Here is a 23,442-nt window from a genome sequence, read left to right on the forward strand (position 1 = left end):
TTATGATTCTGGAAGTTTTGATTACCTGGACTTTCCCAGCAAGCAAGCCGTCATTTCACCGTCTCGGTTAACTATAGACCCGATATGGTCCGGCTATGAGCAACCCACTTCTAGCCAAAACCACTTGCAATATGTGTGATATTCCATCACGTAAGCAAAGTCAACAGTGGTTTCATTTCATTACTAGTCTATACTTGGATACGCGTCCATTACATTTTTACTAATAGCTCAAATCTTGCCTTGCTTTAGCCTAGACGTCAGGATTGTGTTTGGACAGCTATAAGATGCAAAATTGCATGCTGTGTCAGTCTATATGCCCATGGTAGGGTCTCCCAAGGCAAAAAGGTCCTTGGTGACGGGCCAGACTAAGAGCAGTTCTCAAGTTGTTTTTCATAAAATGTGAACACTGGACTAGGGAGTCTGCGCTGCTCTTTCTAATGCACAAGAGGCGTGATCAATGGGTATAGTTCAAATGACTCTGTGGATAGTCCTTCAACCAATCAGACCACAACAGGCGTGATCAACGGGTATAGTTCAAATGACTCTGTGGATAGTCCTTCAACCAATCAGACCACAACAGGCGTGATCAATGGGTATAGTTCAAATGACTCTGTGGATAGTCCTTCAACCAATCAGACCACAACAGGCGTGATCAACGGGTATAGTTCAAATGACTCTGTGGATAGTCCTTCAACCAATCAGACCACAACAGGCGTGATCAACGGGTATAGTTCAAATGACTCTGTGGATAGTCCTTCAACCAATCAGACCACAAGAGGCGTGATCAACCGGCATAGTTCAAATGACTCTGTGGATAGTAGGGCTGTGTATTGCCAAGAATCTGGCGATACAATACGTATCACGATACAGGGGTTACGATACGATATATTGCAATATATTGCGATATTGTAAGAGAGGCAATATATTGCAATATATTGCGATATTGTAAGAGAGGCAATATATTGCGATATTTCTTTTTGTGTGTTTTTGTTTTTTATAATTTAAAAGAATAAAGAACACAACCATAAGCCTAAAACACGAGACAAAGTATTTTATTTAATTAATACAGTATCATTTATAACACTAATCATATGCAATGTGCAATCTAAATTAAGGGAAATGTAAAGTGACTGCAGGATTCTTTGTGTATATGTTTTAAAAGTTCACAGTATTGCAGTGGCTATTTAACAACAGAAAGTGCAGTCCATTTCATGACTGAATGACCGTTTTATATTTAACACAGTAGCCCCGATCACACAGAACGTGTTTTTGCAGCGAGAAGCCTTTTTTGAATGGATTTCGGTTGGCAGAGAGCGTTATGCGCCCTGGGCGCCTCGCGTTTTTGAAGGAGCGCTCCGAGCGCATGAAGTGGAAAAAAAGTCAACTCTGAGCGGAAAAGCATGCAACATCATCGCGCTTATGTTCTGTTGTCCAATCGAATGAATGAAGCGGCGGACCTTCCGTTGTGTTGACCGTTACATTGATTTGACTGACAGTACAGGTGATTCGGGGGTTGCCTAGAAACATTAAAGTGCACTGCTCATTTTTGAATGAGAAAACGCAGACCAAAAAAGGGAGTGCAGTGCGCCTCGCGTTTTCGAACCTGAAAAACGCGTTCTGTGTGATCGGACCCTAAAGCTGTTTTCTATAAAGCAGTCTATTGTATAAAGTGCTGTTTCAAGTAACGTTACTGTGCTGCAGAGCTGGTGCATCCATATACACATCGCTATTATCTTTCGTTCTCCTGCCACTGCTGTCAGTTTTGGCGTGTGTTTATTTTGTTACTGAGAGGAAAACGTGCAGGACATTCTATCGAAACACTTCTCAGCAGCGCGGGTGACATCAGGATGTTAAGCGAGCTCTCTGTTTCAATGTGTTTCCCGAGTATTAGATTATAACTTGGCCTATTTTGCAAACAAAATGATTCTTGTCGATTTCCTTAGTGGCTTCTTTATAGCTGAAGCCAACATGAGTCCACACTTCAGCTCTGTATACTGCAAGAGCGGAATAATTCTATCGTCTTGAGAGCTGGGTTTGCTAATGTAAACACTAGCACTTTCACCGTGCGCTTCTCCGGCTCCGCGTCAGTTATACGTTCTGAGATAACACTGCCATCTAGCGGTTGGGTGTTATACAGTCTGTGGTTTAAACCGAACACAAAGCCACGAATCTTGGATGTAAATAAATAAATATATAAATATCGATACAGCGTTTTTGAGAATCGATACAATATCGCCAAACATAATATCGCGATATTCACGTGTATCGATATTTTCTTACACCCCTAGTGGATAGTCCTTCATCCAATCAGACCACAAGAATCATGGTCAACAGGCATAGTTCAAATGACTCTGTGGATAGTCCTTCTACCAATCAGACCACAAGAGGTGTGATCAACAGGCGTAGTTCAAATGACTCTGGACGCAGCTGGATAGTCCTTAAACCAATCAGACCACAAGAGGCATTATCAACAGTCATAGTTCAAATTACTGGATAGTCCTTCAATTAATCAGACCTCAAGAGGCGTGATCAGGGGCGGCAGTGGCTCAGTGGTTCATGTAGGTTGTCTACAAACCGAAAGGTTTGTGGTTTGATCCCCGGTTCCACCTGGCCAAGTGTCGAGGTGTCCTTCAAGGGTTACTTCAGCGATTAGCATATGGCCTTGTATCAGGCGTGATCAATGGGTATCACAACAGGCGTGATCAATGGGTATAGTTCAAATGACTCTGTGGATAGTCCTTCAACCAATCAGACCACAACAGGCGTGATCAACGGGTATAGTTCAAATGACTCTGTGGATAGTCCTTCAACCAATCAGACCACAACAGGCGTGATCAATGGGTATAGTTCAAATGACTCTGTGGATAGTCCTTCAACCAATCAGACCACAAGAGGTGTGATCAACGGGTATAGTTCAAATGACTCTGTGGATAGTCCTTCAACCAATCAGACCACAACAGGCGTGATCAACGGGTATAGTTCAAATGACTCTGTGGATAGTCCTTCAACCAATCAGACCACAAGAGGCGTGATCAACCGGCATAGTTCAAATGACTCTGTGGATAGTCCTTCATCCAATCAGACCACAAGAATCATGGTCAACAGGCATAGTTCAAATGACTCTGTGGATAGTCCTTCTACCAATCAGACCACAAGAGGTGTGATCAACAGGCGTAGTTCAAATGACTCTGGACGCAGCTGGATAGTCCTTAAACCAATCAGACCACAAGAGGCATTATCAACAGTCATAGTTCAAATTACTGGATAGTCCTTCAATTAATCAGACCTCAAGAGGCGTGATCAGGGGCGGCAGTGGCTCAGTGGTTCATGTAGGTTGTCTACAAACCGAAAGGTTTGTGGTTTGATCCCCGGTTCCACCTGGCCAAGTGTCGAGGTGTCCTTCAAGGGTTACTTCAGCGATTAGCATATGGCCTTGTATCAGGCGTGATCAATGGGTATCACAACAGGCGTGATCAATGGGTATAGTTCAAATGACTCTGTGGATAGTCCTTCAACCAATCAGACCACAACAGGCGTGATCAACGGGTATAGTTCAAATGACTCTGTGGATAGTCCTTCAACCAATCAGACCACAACAGGCGTGATCAATGGGTATAGTTCAAATGACTCTGTGGATAGTCCTTCAACCAATCAGACCACAAGAGGTGTGATCAACGGGTATAGTTCAAATGACTGTGGATAGTCCTTCAACCAATCAGACCACAACAGGCGTGATCAACGGGTATAGTTCAAATGACTCTGTGGATAGTCCTTCAACCAATCAGACCACAACAGGCGTGATCAACGGGTATAGTTCAAATGACTCTGTGGATAGTCCTTCAACCAATCAGACCACAAGAGGCGTGATCAACGGGCATAGTACAAATGACTCTGTGGATAGTCCTTCAACCAATCAGACCACAACAGGCGTGATCAACGGGCATAGTTCAAATGACTCTGTGGATAGTCCTTCAACCAATTAGACCACAACAGGCGTGATCAACGGGTATAGTTCAAATGGCTCTGTGGATAGTCCTTCAACCAATCAGACCACAAGAGGCGTGATCAACCGGCATAGTTCAAATGACTCTGTGGATAGTCCTTCAACCAATCAGACCACAACAGGCGTGATCAACGGGTATAGTTCAAATGACTCTGTGGATAGTCCTTCAACCAATCAGACCACAACAGGCGTGATCAACGGGTATAGTTCAAATGGCTCTGTGGATAGTCCTTCAACCAATCAGACCACAACAGGCGTGATCAATGGGCATAGTTCAAATGGCTCTGTGGATAGTCCTTCAACCAATCAGACCACAACAGGCGTGATCAATGGGCATAGTTCAAATGGCTCTGTGGATAGTCCTTCAACCAATCAGACCACAACAGGCGTGATCAACGGGTATAGTTCAAATGACTCTGTGGATAGTCCTTCAACCAATCAGACCACAACAGGCGTGATCAACGGGTATAGTTCAAATGGCTCTGTGGATAGTCCTTCAACCAATCAGACCACAACAGGCGTGATCAACGGGCATAGTACAAATGACTCTGTGGATAGTCCTTCAACCAATCAGACCACAACAGGCGTGATCAACAGGCATAGTTCAAATGACTCTGTGGATAGTCCTTCAACCAATCAGACCACAACAGGCGTGATCAACGGGTATAGTTCAAATGACTCTGTGGATAGTCCTTCATCCAATCAGACCACAAGAATCATGGTCAACAGGCATATTTCAAATGACTCTGTGGATAGTCTTTCTACCAATCAGACCACAAGAGGTGTGATCAACAGGCGTAGTTCAAATGACTCTGGACGCAGCTGGATAGTCCTTAAACCAATCAGACCACAAGAGGCATTATCAACAGTCATAGTTCAAATTACTGGATAGTCCTTCAATTAATCAGACCTCAAGAGGCGTGATCAGGGGCGGCAGTGGCTCAGTGGTTCATGTAGGTTGTCTACAAACCGAAAGGTTTGTGGTTTGATCCCCGGTTCCACCTGGCCAAGTGTCGAGGTGTCCTTCAAGGGTTACTTCAGCGATTAGCATATGGCCTTGTATCAGTAGAAACCCTGGAGTATATTCAAATGATTGTGCTTTCCCCCCTCATATCCCCCTGAGACAAGAGATTTATGCATTTTGTTTCTGGAAAAATTCCTCCTATGATGCCAATTGACGATATTTGCATCATAGGAGGAACGTTTGGCCAAAGGCTAAAGACTACAGCCAGCAGAGGGAGCCATTTCCGCATGTTTTGAATCTGCGCATGGGGGATGGGAGATTACACTCAGCTCGCAGGGAGAGCTCAGCTACAGGCACTCATTTAAACGGAGCTATGGTGAGCAATGTAAGTCTTCTAACTTCTCAAATTAATTTCTATGAAAGTTAAGCTTGCAAAGGCATGAACTGAAACGCGTGCCAGACTGAACTCGCGTTGTGAATGTATGCCGCGAGTGTAGTCGTGATTACCTCAGCTCTCATCACGAGACCTCATCAGCTCATTTTTTTCACTCGTGCAGTTAGTGCTCAGTGCTGTGAGACTCGCACGGTGACTCACTCATTATATTGAACAGACACGTTCAGTTTTTAATTGTAGTGTCTTCTCTTACTCAGTCACTGTAATCAAGTTGTTGGCTTTGGGAATGGCCTCATAGGGCAGCGAAACATTCTGGGAATTGTAGTCTTTCATCCCCATGAGACAAAAATACATTTTTTGTCTTTTCTCAGTCTAGAAGGCACCAAATTAAAAAATAATTTCACATTTCTACTACATTGAGGACCCAGTTTAAATACAGATTCATCTTCCCAGCGCTGAAGTACTCCTTTAAGCAAGACACCTAACCAAGACAGCTGCGCCCGACGAGCTGGATGGTGCCTTACATGGCTGACATCGCCGTTGGTGTATGAATGGGTGAATGTGAGGCAAAAATGTAAAGCGCTTTGGATGGCCATACGGTCTGTTGAAAGTGCTAAATGCAGTCCATTTACCATTTACCATCAACGGGCATAGTTCAAATGTCACCAGATTGGTGGATAGTCCTTCAACCAATCTGACCACAAGAGGCGTGATCAATGGGCGTAGTTCAAATGACTGGATAGTCCTTCACCCAATCTGACCACAAGAAGCGTGATGAATGGGAATAGTTCAAATGACTGTGGATAGTCCTTCAACCAATCAGACCACAAGATGCGTGATCAATCGGCAACGACCCATCACTTCTCTATCTGTCAATGTGTTAAACGCGCAAATAGCCGCGCCAGGTGGATAAGCCAGTCTGTGATTGGTTCCCGCAAAAGTGTAACAGAAGCAGTAAAAATTAATGTACAGGTGTCCAGACTGGCCGAAATCAAATCAACAGCAGATCAGGCTGGGATTACCTAGTGTAGTTCACAAGCCCATTATGAAGAAAATCAAATCAAGGACAGAGACGTTGCACGGCATATTGCAGCCATGGCTCCGGCTCAGCCCAAATGAGCAATGTGGGACCATCTTCCCGTGGGCTCTCCACCTGCAGTAGGGATCGTAAGGGGTCGGTGCAGATGAGGGCCCCGACGGCCCAATCTCTTGACACAGAAACTGGCTTTAGGGACGTGGAACATCACCTCGCTGGCAGGGAATGAGCCTGAGGTTGTGCGGAAGGTACCAACTAGAGATAGTCAGGCTCATCTCCATGCACAGCTTGGGCTCTGGTTTCACACTTCTTGAGAGAGCCTTGATTCTACCACTCTGGAGTTGCCCATGGTGAGAGGCGGCAGGCTGGTGTGGGTTTTCTTATACCCCTTCAGCTCAGCCGCAATATGTTGGAGTTCACCCTGGTGAACGTGAGGGTCAACAAGATATCGCGGCTTAATCCCTTATCCTAGTTAAGCCTCTCCTGAAAAAGAGAAATCTGGTCTGTAGCTGCTCAATATGGAGTTATCGAATCTCAATCTGACATTTGTCTGACACAGAACATTGCATGGGGGTGGGGGACAGTACCTTTGGACCGGCAGACCGGGATGGTGGTCCCTCTTTTCAAGAAGAGGAACTGAAGGGTGTGATCCAGGGTACTGGAGATCCAGGGTACAGGGTACTCCGATATCGGAACCTCGGATTCAGGAGGAACAGTGTGGTTTTGTTAGCCTGGATGCCAGCTGAACTTAGCCCCGCCAACAAAAATTTTAGGTCGGGCAATTCGGTCTGGCCTCGCTCCATAGAGGAGTGATTATCTCCGAACAGAAACTGTTCGGACCAATCAACAGTAACGTAATCATGCACGTCATCAAAGGGGCTTGGATTATAATTGTTCAGTTCTTAAATGGAGAGCTTGTTTGTATCTGCATCACCTTCACAATTTCAAAAAAATGATGATCATGTTGGGTAAGTACTCTGTGTATCATTAAATTCTTATATTTTTTTTACAACACCGGCAAAGATCGTTTATTCCAGCGTGCGTTCAGTCAGGGTTGCCAAGTTTTTACAACAAAACCCGCCAACTACTAGCCCAAAACAATAGCTTCTCGGGGGTTCTCGATTATCGATAGGTTCTTAATTGGCTGTAGGTCTATCCAATTGATATCTTTCCTGGTTCGGTTGAAACGCCCCATAATCACAGCCCAATGGAGCAGCAGACTCATATTCTGACTAGAATTGAGTATGACCACGTCAGGCTATGGTTTTGTGGTCCCGGTCGTGGAAAACTGAACCAGCTCTATAGAGACAGAGCGACACATAATCTGAAAGCCACGACAACCGGGGGGAAAACAAACCAACCGTATCCATTAACTTTCTGTTGCATGAAGAAGCTCCTTGTCATTTCTGACTCATAACAAAAAAAAAAAAAACAATGTCTAAAAGCTGATATGTGATAAGGTGTACAGAAAACAAGCTAACAAGCCTAGAACCAACAACCCAGAAGTGTCCACAAATGAGTGTTTAAGGACAGAAGTGGATACAGGCGATTGACAGAGTGCGACATGTTATATTGCACTGAGATCTACACCCACTGGAGGAGAAAGTAATCAGCGACAGGAAATATAACATATAAAACTGACATTTGGGTATTTTACTGAATGTAGGCAACTTGATTGTCAGGATCCCAACATTGACCCATTCTTCCTGGGAGAGCTTCACGTCTTATGGCCTGTATTCACTTTTGTCTCCTTAAAGGGGGGGTGAAACACTCAGTTTCAGTTAGTGTCATGTCAATCTTGAGTACCTATAGAGTAGCATTGAATCCTGCATATCTCCGAAAAGTCTTTATTTTTTTTATAATTATATAAGAAAGATGCGCTGTTCCGAGTCTTTCCGAAAAAAGCAGAGCGGGTGGGGGCGTATTGTGTGAGCGGAGCTTAATAATGACGTGTGCGCGTCGCTGCTATTGTGTTGAGTGCGTCGTAAAGCTGTGTCATCCCTAACAGCGGGAAAAAACTTTATTCAAAATAAAAATATGGCTTTTAAAGGGTTACTTCAGCGATTAGCATATGGCTTTGTATCAGTAGAAACCCTGGAGAATATTCAAATTATTGTGCTTTCCCCCCTCATATTTCCCTGAGATAAGAGATTTATGCATTTTATTTCTGGAAAAATTCCTCCTATGAGGCAAAATGACGATTTTTGCATCATAGGAGGAATGTTTGCCCAGAGGCTAAAGACTACAGCCAGCAGAGGGAGCCATTTCCGCATGTTTTGAATCCGGCATTGGGGGATGGGAGATAACACTCAGCTTGCAGGAAGAGCTCAGCTTGCAGACAGGATCATTTAAACGGAGCTATGGTGAGCAATGTAAGTCTTTTAACTTCTCAAATTCATTTCTATGAAAGTTAAGCTTGCAAAGGCATGAACTGAAACACGCCAGATTGAACTCGAGTTGTGAATGTATGCCGCGAGTGTAGTCGCAATTACCTCAGCTCTCATCACTCGTGCAGTTAGTGCTCAGTGCTGTGAGACTCGCGCGGTGACTCATTATATTGAACAGACACGTTCAGTTTTTAATTGTAGTGTCTTCTCTAACTCAGTCACTGTAATGAAGTTGGTGGCGTTGGGAATGGCCTCACAGGGCAGCGAAGCATTCTGGGAATTGTAGTCTTTCATCCCCATGGGACAAAAATAAATTTTCTGTCTTTTCTCAGTCTAGAAGACACCAAATTCAAAAATAATTTCACATTTCTACTGCATTGATGACCCAGTTTAAATACAGATTCATCTTCCCAGCGCTGAAGTACCCCTTTAATCAGATACAGCCATACATCTATGATCCGGAATCAGACCCAGAGGCTGCAGTTGAACAGGAGCAGCAGCAAAAACGACTAGAGCAGGACGTCTCTATGTGGTACAAGTTATACACTAACTATATAATATGCTTAGCGGCTTGTGTTATTTACATATTTATACTTGAATTATATCGTCGTATTTTTGTCTTTGAAGGTGTACATGTGGGAACGTGTGTGTGTGTTTACGCGTGGTTTGTGTAGACAATTGTAACGTTAGTAAGCGGACTGGTTTTGCACGGCAGGCTAAGTTAGTGTTTACATAGAAAGACATGGAATAGTAGCGCATTTGAATGAAGAAGCGCGCTTATTTAGTTCAACATATTTCCCCACTCTTTGTGTATTGTTGTTTGGAGTGCTTTTACAATACACAAACATAAAGTTACACATATAGTGGCCAGCTAAACAAATGTACACGCACTACACATCGCATGCTCCATTGATCAATTAGCTATACGTGATCATGTTTGGGCTACTTGATGAGCATAGGCAAAAACACAGACATTTGAAGCAGTCTTACTCACAGCCTGCGGTTCTAACGTTGGGACCTTTATCGTTGGGACTGCTCCATCCTTCAGCATTAGGCGATCGGAAAATCCTGTGTCGAGCTGGGCCTTGTTTATGAAACAGTCGGCACCGAAATGCAGCGAACAGATATAAACATTCGCGCAACTCAGTTGCTGATCTGGAAAAGCAAATTCCATCCACTGTTGCCTTACCGCGCGGGGTTTTTGGGGAATCTGTGCAGGACTGTCTTGGTCTGGCAACCAAAAACGCACTTTTTTGGTGACATTGGTAATTGTGCACATCACCTGTGCAGCGCATCCTACAAGCCAGCGCTTTGATGGGCGTAGCCTGTTACTTTCGCTCTCTCCCTCTCTCTCTCTCACGCTCTTCCGGTAGAATTGTCCGTAAGGCCCATACAAGGAAATTCCGCCCCCATTAACGTCAAGGGGACGCATGATCGCAAAAAACTTGCCGAAACTTATGACTAACCGGAAGTAGTATTTTTGACAAAGAAATACTCCCATCAAACGTCCACCTTAACTTTTGAAACTTTGTCCATGTTTAGTATGGGATTACATGTCTTTAACAGTGTAAAAAGATCAGTATGCATGAAACAGCATTTCACCCCCCCTTTAAACGCTCGTTTTTTGGGGTCGACAGCTTTTTAGAGAGTTTGCTGTACACCTTGTCTCACAGCAGCTTTTAAAAAAAATTTACAAGTAAGAGATGACAAGAAGGCGCTTCACGCAATACAAAGTCAATGGAGAGCGTTGGATTGCTTCCCCCCCAGTGGCTTAAATATCCTCTGTCTCTATATCCTCTCCAGGGTTCTGGAGGATTCATGGCAGTTTGCCCAACCAATCCACATGTGCTTTGTGGATTTGGAGAAGTTATTTGACTGTGTTCCTCATGGCATCCTGTACAGTACGGGGTCCGAGAATTATATATCGGCCATCCTGCTCACTAAAATCTCATCAAAAAACAACATTGGTCGACCTCTAGTCAGGAACATGTGATTAGTGTTGGGTTAAAGTTGTTGTGCACTCTTCTTCTGACTAGAGTTTGTGCTGTTTCACATGTAGACTAGCATTTGTTCAGATATCGTGTGTGTGTGAGAGTCTCCTTACCATCATAACACACAAAGGGATGTGTTTCTGTACATCCCTGATCTGTCCATCGTCCTTGGTAGATTTGGTTATCAATCGTGGTGCAGGTGTCTTCTCTTCTCTGTTCTATATTGGGTTCACCATTTAGCCAGTGTGTGAATGTGGAGGTGCTGTTATCTGACCAAACCCAGAGTCTGTGCAGACCGATCCAGGCTCCATCATTATGTGTTGTGATCTTCTTAATCTCTTCATTCTCAGTGAGATTCCTTACACTGGCCAGATCTGTGTGATACAGTCTGCAGTATCTCTGAGCTTCAGTCCAGTTCTTTGGTGTCTGTTCAAGGACGAATCCTTTACTGCTGGCTATAAAAGAGAAAGACATTTGTGTAATATTGCGAAATATTAGTAAAATTGAATACATCAAAAGCAAGGAAATATTTAAGGTCAAAGAAAGAAAAACATAAGGACAAAAAGACAAATTCACTAATGCAATTATGGTTCATCATTCATATCTAACTGTTTATTAGGGGCCAAGCACCGAAGGTACTCCTTTTCGTACAACATTAAATTAAATTGAACACATTTTTTTCTCGAAACACGACTTAATTCTCAAAATTTAATGAGTTTATTCTCATGATTTTTTAAAAACTTTTTCTCTCGAAGCACAACATCTTTATTCTCGATATTAAATTAGTTTATTCTCAAGATTGTATTTCGATTTTTTTTCTCAATTTTACTAGTTTAATCTCGCATTATAATGACTTTAATCTCAAGATGGTTTAATTTTGTTTAATTATTGCTTGGCCCTAATCCTCTTCCGTAGTGCAGAACCTCTCTTGAAATCGTTAGATTTTTTCTTATTATTATTCCGCCATTTAAGTCTATGGCAGCCTTTTGCGGGAAAGTTATGCATAGAACCTTTTGCGGGAAAGTTATGAAATTTGGTACACCGATAGAGATCAGTACCAATAGTAACCACACCAAATTTGGAGTCTCTAAATCATTCCCTCTAGCGCCACCAACTGTCCAAAGTTCCACTTATGTTTATGTATTATTTTTTCCTGATTCTTTGGCTCAAGTCAATTTGATTGCAAATCTATTACTCTATTACGTCATTTTCTGCCATGTAAATTTTCCCACCATTTTTAAGTAACCGAAAACCAACTTTTTCGAACTCCTCCTAGGTAATTGGTCCGATTTACACAAAAATTGAACCAGATCATCTTTAGACCATGCTGGCAAAAAGTTATAGAATTTAAGTTGATTTGTCAAATGTGTGAACAAATGTTACGTAGCGGTTGTAAAAATACACTTAAGGCTATATTTCCGCACCGCTTTATCGTATTCAAACAAAACTTGGTACATATCATCACAAGCATGACCTGAGGCAACCTGCAACATTTAGGCGCAGCAAAACCTCCTGGACCACAGATTTTTGCTTATAACGTCTGAACCGTTTGTCGAAAAATCATAAAAGTGGTCTCGTTAGATTCAATATCGAAGTTTACTAATCATTTTGAGTTATGTGATAGAATGCTGTTTTTTTTAAACGCATGGACGGATTGTTACGGAACTCAGTATGGGTCATCACCACGATGCACTGAAGGAGCTTGAGAAGTTTCAAAACCACCTAGTGGATAATTCCCCCCAAATCATTATAACTATGGGTTTGGTTGACTTATTTTCATGGGAGTAACTTTGTTTGGCTCCCAAATCCTTGCTGAGTCCAACGATATCAGACTTGCCAGGTTTCGGGATATGGTTTGTGCAGCGTAGTAATTAAAAGCTTAAATAAAAAGCTTTTTCTTATAAAACACTAGCTGATATCTTTGAAACCGTTTGTCCCATCAAGACAAAACCAGCGTTAGAAGTTCGGAAACAGATCGTTAGAAACATGTTTATAAGCAAATCTCAAAATATTGATAGTAAGGGGGAGTAAAAGTCAAGTGCCAGTCATTTTTTATGTGTTTTATAATATTAATGTCTATAACTCCAAAAATAAATGATATTTTCACCAAAACAATTCACACACACATCTATGGGCTCACTCCGAGGACACACACAAAAAAATGATGGCGCTATAATTAAACAAACATGAAATTGACTCTATAGAGGGAATGCACGTGACGTCATCGTCAGCTGGAGTGACTGTGATTACGCCCCGCTGAGTGGCAGAAAGACTGAGAGGCAGCACTGGTTTACAGCATGAATGCAGCGAAAACACACAAAACCAGGCCCGGCGCCAGAAGGGGGGAAGGGGGAGGCTTGTCCACGGACCGCAGTCATCGCTGTTCTGAGCTTGAGACGGACTTGATAATAGCGTGTAATTTTCTCACTCAAACCACTGCAGCTTCTGCTTTTAGAGTGAAACGCTGCCCATAACTGCTTGTCTAGGATATGTAATCCTCTGTAATAATTCGTAATAATTGCATATTATCAGCGAAAAGGAGCTAGCAAAAGATCCAGTGTGTATCTGTATTTGCAATCGTCAAATGATTACATTTCCAACGTGTTTTCGCCTCGGTGAGTACTGTAGCCAATCACAGACATGTTTGTGGACTTCTACAACGGAATTGGCCAATCACAGGTGTTCAATTTGGACTCACTCACCGCTCGAGCGTTTGTCCAGGCGCTGAGTTCAGTTAAACACGCGCAGCAATCCTCTGTAAGTGCAGACATTGTGAAAATAAGAGATTCATTATATACCAACATCACTGCGGAACTTTGTGAGATTGCATTTATTGAATGAATGACAGCGTTTAGTGAATATAAAGTATATTACCACCACTACACGCTTCAAAACACGGACCCATCCACATATACATGTGGGATTCACTTGAAATTTTTTATGAATGACAGTAATAAACATTCTTGTCGAAATGAGGCTCCTGAAAATGTCCGGAAAACACGATTCCTGGCTGCATATCATTATCCATGGATCACTGAATCTTTGGTAAGTTGTAAGGATTGTTTGCTCTACTCGTGTTTTCCTCCATTAACTCCAGTCACGCAGCAGCTCTTCTGCCACTCAGCCCCGGCTGAGGGGGCGTTACGGCGGGAAAGTGACGTCGATGCATTCCCTCTATACAACTCAATGTATTATGTGGGGTTTCAACATTTTTCCTTAAAATTGTCTCCAAATGTCTACTCATTTTTGCAGTTGGTCTGCTGCTAGCTTCCTTGTTTGCCTCTGTTGCGCTTGGCCCCGGTATTGCTGCTTGCAGCAGAGGTGTCAAAAGTACTCGCATTCATTACTCAAGTGGAAGTATAGATACTAGGGTTTAAAATTATTTCTGTAGAAGTTGAAGTATCAACTCAAGCTTTTTACTTAAGTAAAAGTGTAAAAGTACTGGTTTTCAAAACAACTTAAAGTATAAAAGTGTAAGACTGAAAAAAATAGTATATGCCGAAATGTCTGAATGAGGAACAAGGACTCTCTGAGAAAATAAAGGAAATTAACATCTGAACTGTCCCTCACACACCACTGGAGACGCAAGTCTCACCTCAGTATCAGCTAATCTACATCTTTCCCTTTTGACCCACTCTCCCCCAATTCCTTCCCACTTTCATGCTGAGATCACTGAAAATACACCCAGAATCTCTATATTACAATGTCAATCCTCACGATACAGTATTATATGTGTTTGATATCGTTTGAAATGTCTCAGTGCGACTGGTACAAAGATCTCATACCTACAGAAGTTAACCAAAAGATAATCAATGTTTTAAGAGTTTAAAGATATCTTGTCTTAGTTTGGTGGGTGTGGCTTTCAGCCATTTGGCCTTTGCATCAATACAAGTCTTGATCAATGCAAATTCCCATTGTGAACTTGTGTTTACATTTGAAAGAGTTTCTACATTTGTTTCTGGGTATTTAAGGTAATGTTGCAAACAGCTCAGGGCTTGACACTTTAAACCGGTCAGCCCGTAATGCTGGATGTCTCAAGATAGCCAGCATTATGTAGTTTTCAGAAGTCAGGTATATATTTCATTCTTTACACTTTGATTGATTCTTTCTGACTTGCTCTGGAATTATTCAGGTTACAAACGGAAATAATTTCAACAAAGGGTTAAACGGAATAATTAAATGTGTACTTAAACTATTAAATATAAATGACCAAATAACCAATTGGCATTCTAACCCAAATTCTAAATTATCATTAAATGGAGTCAGATAACGAGGAATTGGAATAAAATCCCCTTTTCCCCGCTGAAAAGACGAACGCGCAGCGAACTTCACCCGCCGATCGTTGGCCTCCATTGGGACGATTTGGGCGGCCTTACAAAAGTAAAAGTAATGTAAGGAAAAAATGCCATTAAAGACAAAAGCTTAGGCCACACCACAGGGGCCTAGAGTGCACTACCCCACCTCCTCAAGAAAACACTTTTCTAAAGGCCATAATGACTATAATGTTATATTAAAATGTTAATGTTGAAACACGTGGGAGGCACTGGCTACCTGTTTCAGCCACATATATAACCATTGAAGATGAATGCATTTTAGTACAATGGAAATATACCATTATGTGTACTGCTGAGCATTAACATGTGTTTCCTGAAGCGGAGGATATGATGACTAGTTGCCTATCAGTAATGTTATCAATAACCTTTATCGGAACGTAAATGGAGGCTACATGTGTGATCAGTGTTGCCAGATTTGGTCGACGCTTTAGAGCCTAACGGGCCCTGACTTTTACACCCCTAACCTCACACCCACTGTCGGCCGCTGACTGCTCGGTTGTCACTTTAAAATAAATTAACAAACAAATTATCCAAACATTTTTCTAAATTAACTGTAATAAAGAAACTAAACGAAATATAACTACTTGGACATTACAAACAAAGCTGAACTATTTTAATGACTTCCGGAGTGTGTCATAGGATTGTGCCGGGCTCAAAGCTCAACAAAACCAGCCCACTCTTTCCCCACTGCCAAAATAATGTGATGATATTTTATTGAAGAAGCCACTTTAAGTGCAAACAGTGCCCAAAATGCGTAATTCATTGATACTGTACAATAATCCGCCGACAAAAAAATAACAACAATGCGCTTAGCTTCTGACAAAACTACAGTAGCCTTGTGAAGTTCATAGAACATGCACTTAGCCCAGTCAAAACTGATTCATCATTGGTTAAACCTCTGTCAGCCGCTGTTAGGGTTGCTAGCTGCAGATGTCCTGAGTGTGTGTATTATGATGGACAGGAATCATGATTATATTTATAAAGAGTCTTCGAGTCACAGGTGTAATCCACGTTTGAGAGTTGGTTCACTCTACCGCTCCTTACTGTAGAAACGGCTTGTGTATATATATACTGTATGTATGCCACTTTAGCATAGCGATCACTTGAATACATCTACTACGAGTTATCACGCTAAAAACCTGGCTGTCATGAATGAGCGTGTCTGCTGCTGATCGCTGATTGGCTGAAAGTGCGTGCTCGTCCGCTGGAACCCGCCCAATCTGGCAACACCGTGTGTGATTTGTGCTTTGAGTCATGTGCAGGCGCGACGGATCACGTAGTAACCAATAGGCTGTTGGAATGGTATATGTTTACACTTCTCATCCAACCACAATCAAATTCACACTATCAGGATGACGCGATTTATCTGCATAGTTTTTTTTTAAACAAGATGAAATGAAAGAGGAGTAACGAGGCTATTTTTAAAAAGTAAGGAGTAGAAAGTACAGATAATTGAGTCAAAATGTAAGGAGTAGAAGTAACAAGTAGGCAGAAAAATTATTACTCCAGTAAAGTATAGATACCCAAAATTTCTACTTAAGTAAGGTAACAAAGTATTTGTACTTTGTTACTTGACACCTCTGTTGCAGCAATATTTATTATTATTGTACATGGAAATACTCAATATGGTCATTTAGCACATTTCAGTGTGTGATTCTTCAGCTCTTCAGTGATTCTTCACTCACCATTATAGCAGATGAATGGCTTTTGGTAAATACAGTTTGCATCATGCCATTCTCCATTAGTATTATAAACACAGTCCCCATCTCCTTGTGGTTGTCCTGATGACCAGTTCCTGTACTGAAACTCGTTCTCTTTGTAGAACGTGAGGTTACTCAGAGACCATATCCATGAGTTTGTGGTCCTCAGCCCAATCCACACACGTGCAGGGTTTAGGTTTGCACCCTTTATAGCCTGCACCGTCTCATTCTGATCTTGTGTGTTGGTAATCGTGACCAGATCTGTGTATTTATCTCTGCAGTATTTCTGAGCCTCAGTCCAGTCCAGGTTCTGATTCACGAAGTAATATTGACGCAGAGCTCCTGCAGACAAACTGACCACGGCTGAGGAGAGACGAATACACACCGATCTCAGCACTCATCAACACACTTTCATTAGCTCAAACAGCCAGACGCTTCATTGAGGGATTGCTAACGTGAGTTATAGCAAGAATATTTTATTTGAGTGAAATGCATCAGTAAATATTTAAAGCAAGAACCCAATCTCGGGTAATTTTTGCCCCCATTTCTGACATTTTGATGGCATTTTAATTATTTTACTCTGTAAAAATGCTCTTCTTACTGAGTAATTTTGTCTTGTTTCCAGTCCAAATATCTAAATATTCTTAAATCAAGATGCATTTAAAGCAAAACGACAAGATTTTTTCTTGTTTTCCTGGAGAGAAATATCAAAATGAAGTGAGTTTTTGCTTAAAACAGACAAAATGATCTGCCAATGGGGTGAGAAAAATAATCTTAGCATTATTTGCAGTGTATTGGTGTTTCTGTTGTCCGTCTCACAATTTTCACACTTGCTCAGTTGACTGAGGCATGAACTATACACTGCAAAAAATGCTCTTCTTACTTAGTAATTTTGTCTTGTTTGTAGTATAAATATCTAACCATCTAAGATTATTTTTCTCACCCCAATAGCAGATAATTTTGCCTGTTTTAAGCAAAAACTCACTTCATAATGATATTTCCCCCCCAGAAAACAAGAAAAAATATCTTATGTTATTTTACTTATCTAGTAAATGCATCTTGATTTAAGGAAACATGAAACAAGAAAAAAATACTAAATACGAAGATAATTTTCATTGCTAACGTGAGCTATAGTGAGAATATTTTAAAGTGAAATGCATTAGTTTGGTGCACTTGCTCATCTGGTGTTACTTACTGTAAATATTTAAAGCAAGAACGCAGTCTGGGGTATTTTCTTGCCCCCGTTTTTCAAATTTTGGTGGTATTTTAATTAAATTGGTGTTTTTGCCCCAAGCCCACATTAATTCTGCTGTCTGTCACACACAAGTTATTTACTTGCTCTGTTGACTGAAGGCATGAAGTACACTGCAAAAAATGCTCTTCTTACTCAGTATTTTTGTCTTGTTTCTAGTCCAAATATCTAAAAATTCTTAAAACAAGAAGTATTTACTAGACAAGCAAAAGTAATTGTCTTGTTTTGGGGGGAAAATACTCCAAATGAAGAGAGTTTTTGCTTAAAATAAGATAAATAATCTGCCAATGGGGTGAGAAAAATAATCTTGTTTTCTGTTTGAATTAAGATTATTTATCTCACCCCATTGGCAGATTATTTATCTTATTTTAAGCAAAAACTCTCTTCATTTTGAGTTATTTTTACCAAAACAAGACAATTTTTTTTACTTGTCTAGTAAATGTTTCTTAATGTAAGAATTTGTAGATATTTTGACGAGAAACAAGACAAAAATACTGAGTAAGAATTGTTTTTTTTTTGCAGTGTACATCAAATTTCAGTCACAAATGTGGTTTCCAGGAGGTTTATTACTGGCTGAAGTCAAGTTGTGCGTCTGATTCTGATTTTTGGATTAATTCCCGCCTGAAGCTCAAACTCTGAGACGTTTTAACACTTTGAGCTCCAGAAGCGGTGAAGCTCAGCATTAAACACACACTCACCTGAGAGCAGGAGAGACGTCAGCGGGATTTTCTCCATTCCTGAGGGAAAGATGAGACACAGTCTCAATAAAAAAACACACAAACAATCAATCAACACATAAACTCGGCTAAATCAATCAATACATAAACTCAGCTAAATTAATCAATACATAAACTCAGCTAAATCAGTCAACACATAAACTCAGCTAAATCAGTCAACACATAAACTCAGCTAAATCAGCCAACACATAAACTCAGCTAAATCAGTCAACACATAAACTCAGCTAAATCAGTCAACACATAAACTCGGCTAAATCAGTCAACACATAAACTCAGCTAAATCAGCCAACACATAAACTCAGCTAAATCAGTCAACACATAAACTCAGCTAAATCAGTCAACACATAAACTCGGCTAAATCAGTCAACACATAAACTCAGCTAAATCAGTCAACACATAAACTCAGCTAAATCAGTCAACACATAAACTCAGCTAAATCAGTCAACACATAAACTCAGCTAAATCAGTCAACACATAAACTCAGCTAAATCAGTCAACACATAAACTCAGCTAAATCAGTCAACACATAAACTCAGCTAAATCAGTCAACACATAAACTCAGCTAAATCAGCCAACACATAAACTCAGCTAAATCAGTCAACACATAAACTCGGCTAAATCAGTCAACACATAAACTCAGCTAAATCAGCCAACACATAAACTCAGCTAAATCAGTCAACACATAAACTCGGCTAAATCAGTCAACACATAAACTCAGCTAAATCAGCCAACACATAAACTCAGCTAAATCAGTCAACACATAAACTCAGCTAAATCAGCCAACACATAAACTCAGCTAAATCAGTCAACACATAAACTCGGCTAAATCAGCCAACACATAAACTCAGCTAAATCAGTCAACACATAAACTCAGCTAAATCAGTCAACACATAAACTCAGCTAAATCAGTCAACACATAAACTCAGCTAAATCAGTCAACACATAAACTCAGCTAAATCAGTCAACACATAAACTCAGCTAAATCAGTCAACACATAAACTCAGCTAAATCAGTCAACACATAAACTCAGCTAAATCAGCCAACACATAAACTCAGCTAAATCAGCCAACACATAAACTCAGCTAAATCAGTCAACACATAAACTCAGCTAAATCAGTCAACACATAAACTCAGCTAAATCAGTCAACACATAAACTCAGCTAAATCAGTCAACACATAAACTCAGCTAAATCAGTCAACACATAAACTCAGCTAAATCAGTCAACACATAAACTCAGCTAAATCAGCCAACACATAAACTCAGCTAAATCAGTCAACACATAAACTCAGCTAAATCAGCCAACACATAAACTCAGCTAAATCAGTTAACACATAAACTCAGCTAAATCAGCCGACACATAAACTCAGCTAAATCAGCCGACACATAAACTCAGCTAAATCAGTTAACACATAAACTCAGCTAAATCAGCCAACACATAAACTCGGCTAAATCAGTCAACACATAAACTCAGCTAAATCAGCCAACACATAAACTCAGCTAAATCAGTCAACACATAAACTCGGCTAAATCAGTCAACACATAAACTCGGCTAAATCAGTCAACACATAAACTCGGCTAAATCATCCATCCATCCATCCATCATCTTCCGCTTATCCGGGGCCGGGTCGCGGGGGCAACAGTCTAAGCAGAGACGCCCAGACTTCCTTCTCTCTGGCCACTTCCTCCAGCTCCTCCGGGGGTACCCCGAGGCGTTCCCAGGCCAGCCTGGAGACATAATCCCTCCAGCGTGTCCTGGGTCTTCCCCGGGGCCTCCTCCCGGTGGGATGTGCCCGGAACACCTCCCTGGGAAGGCGTCCAGGAGGCATCCGAAATAGATGCCCGAGCCACCTCAGCTGGCTCCTCTCGATGTGAAGGAGCAACGGCTCTACTCTGAGCTCCTCCCGAGTGACCGAGCTTCTCACCCTATCTCTAAGGGAGCGCCCAGCCACCCTGCGGAGAAAGCTCATTTCAGCCGCCTGTATCTGGGATCTTGTCCTTTCGGTCATGACCCACAGCTCATGACCATAGGTGAGAGTAGGAACGTAGATTGACCGGTAAATCGAGAGCTTTGCCTTACGGCTCAGCTCCTTCTTCACCACAACAGACCGGTACATCGCCCGCATTACTGCAGATGATGCACCGATCCATCTGTCAATCTCCCGTTCCATCCTTCCCTCACTCGTGAACAAGACCCCAAGATACTTAAACTCCTCCACTTGAGGCAAGAACTCTCCACCAACCTGAAGTGAGCAAGCTACCCTTTTCCGACTGAGAACCATGGCCTCGGACTTGGAGGTGCTGATTCTCATCCCAGCCGCTTCACACTCGGCTGCAAACCGTCCCAGTGCAGGTCCCGGTCTGAGGTTGCCAACACGACAACATCATCTGCAAAGAGCAGCGATGAAATCGCGTGGTCCCCAAACCGGACACACTCCGGCCCTTGGCTGCGTCTAGAAATTCTGTCCATAAAAATTATGAACAGAACCGGTGACAAAGGGCAGCCCTGCCGGAGACCAACATGCACCGGGAACAAATTTGACCTACTGCCGGCAATGCGAACCAAGCTCCTGCTCTGGTTGTAAAGGGACCGTACTGCCCTAAGCAAGGGGCCCCGAACCCCATACTCCCAGAGCACCCCTCACAGGGTGCCACGGGGAACACAGTCGAATGCCTTCTCCAAATCCACAAAGCACATGTGGACCGGTTGGGCAAACTCCCATGAACCCTCCAGCACCCTGTGAAGGATATAGAGCTGGTCCAGCGTTCCACGCCCGGGACGAAAACCACACTGCTCCTCCTCAATCCGAGGTTCCACTATCGGCCGAATTCTCCTCTTCAGTACCCTGGCATAGACTTTCCCAGGGAGGCTGAGGAGTGTGATCCCCCTGTAGTTGGAACACACTCTCCGGTCCCCCTTCTTGAAAAGAGGGACCACCACCCCGGTCTGCCAGTCCATAGGCACTGTCCCCAACCGCCACGCGATGCTGCAGAGGCGCGTCAGCCAAGACAGCCCCACAACATCCAGAGACTTAAGGTACTCAGGGCGAATCTCATCCACCCCCGGCACCTTGCCACCGAGGAGCTTATTAACTACCTCGATGACTTCAGCCCGGGTGATGGACGAGTCCCCCTCCGAGCCCTCAGCCTCTGTTTCCTCAAAGGAAGACGTGTCGGTGGGATTGAGGAGATCCTCGAAGTATTCCTTCCACCGTTCAACAATATCCCCAGTTGAGGTCAGCAGCTGCCCATCTCCACTGTAGACAGTGTTGGAAGGGCACTGCTTCCCCCTCCTGAGGCGTCGAACGGTTTGCCAGAATCTCTTCGAGGCCAACCGATAGTCTTTCTCCATGGCCTCACCGAACTCCTCCCAGGCCCGAGTTTTTGCCTTCACAACCGCCCGGGCTGCCGTCCGCTTGGCCTGTCGGTACCTGTCCGCTGCCTCAGGAGCCCCACAAGCCAGCCAGGCCTGATAGGACTCCTTCTTCAGCTTGACGGCATTCCTTACTTCAGGTGTCCACCACCGGGTTCGGGGATTACCGCCTCGACAGGCACCGGAGACCTTACGGCCACAGCTCCGAGCGGCCGCGTCGACAATGGAGGTGGAGAACATGGTCCATTCGGACTCAATATCTACAGACTCCCTCGGGATCTGGTCGAAACTCTGCCGGAGGTGGGAGTTGAAGATCTCTCTGACAGGGGGTTCAGCCAAACGTTCCCAACAGACCCTCACAGTACGTTTGGGTCTGCCGAGTCTGTCCAGCTTCCTCCCCCGCCATCGGATCCAACTCACCACCAGGTAGTGATCGGTTGACAGCTCCGCCCCTCTCTTCACCCGAGTGTCCAAGACATACGGCCGGAGGTCAGATGAGACGACCACAAAGTCGATCATCGACCTTCGGCCTAGGGTGTCCTGGTGCCAAGTGCACTGATGGACACCCTTATGCTTGAACATGGTGTTCGTTATGGACAAGCCATGGTTAGCACAGAAGTCCAATAACAGAACACCGCTCGGGTTCAGATCAGGGGGGCCGTTCCTCCCAATCACGCCCCTCCAGGTGTCTCTGTCACTGCCCACATGGGCGTTGAAGTCCCCCAGTAGGACGATGGAGTCTCCAGTCGGAGCACTTTCTAGCACCCCTCCCAGAGACCCCAAGAGGGCCGGGTACTCTGCACTGCCATTCGGCCCGTAGGCACAAATGACAGTGAGAAACCTATCCCCGACTCGAAGGCGCAGGGAAGCGACCCTCTCGCTCACCGGGGTGAACTCCAACACATGGCGACTGAGCTGGGGGGCTATAAGCAAACCCACTCCAGCCCGCCGCCTCTCACCATGGGCAACTCCAGAGTTGTAGAGAGTCCAGCCTCTCTCTCGAGAAGTGTGGTTCCAGAGCCTAAGCTGTGCGTGGAGGTGAGCCCGACTATTTCTAGTCGGTATCTCTCGACCTCCCGCACAAGCTCAGGCTCCTTCCCCGCCAATGAGGTGACATTCCACGTCCCTAGAGCCAGTTTCCGTGTCCAGAGATCGGGTCGTCGGGGGCCTCGCCTTCGACTGTCGCCCGATCCACTATGCACCGGCCCCTTATGATCCCTCCTGCAGGTGGTGAGCCCACAGGAGGGCGGCCCCACGTCGCTCTTTCGGGCTG

At 43.3% G+C, this 23,442-nt stretch overlaps 1 protein-coding gene across 1 annotated transcript in view; it reads right to left on the minus strand.

Annotated features, from left to right (window-relative positions):
* LOC137078268 (echinoidin-like) overlaps positions 1-23,442 on the minus strand; it is a 61,718-nt gene that overhangs the window by 1,445 nt on the left and 36,831 nt on the right. The gene's annotated exons all lie outside the window — the stretch shown is intronic.

The sequence above is a fragment of the Pseudorasbora parva genome, chromosome 6 (genome assembly GCF_024679245.1).
Source record: "Pseudorasbora parva isolate DD20220531a chromosome 6, ASM2467924v1, whole genome shotgun sequence".
Lineage (NCBI taxonomy): Eukaryota > Metazoa > Chordata > Actinopteri > Cypriniformes > Gobionidae > Pseudorasbora > Pseudorasbora parva.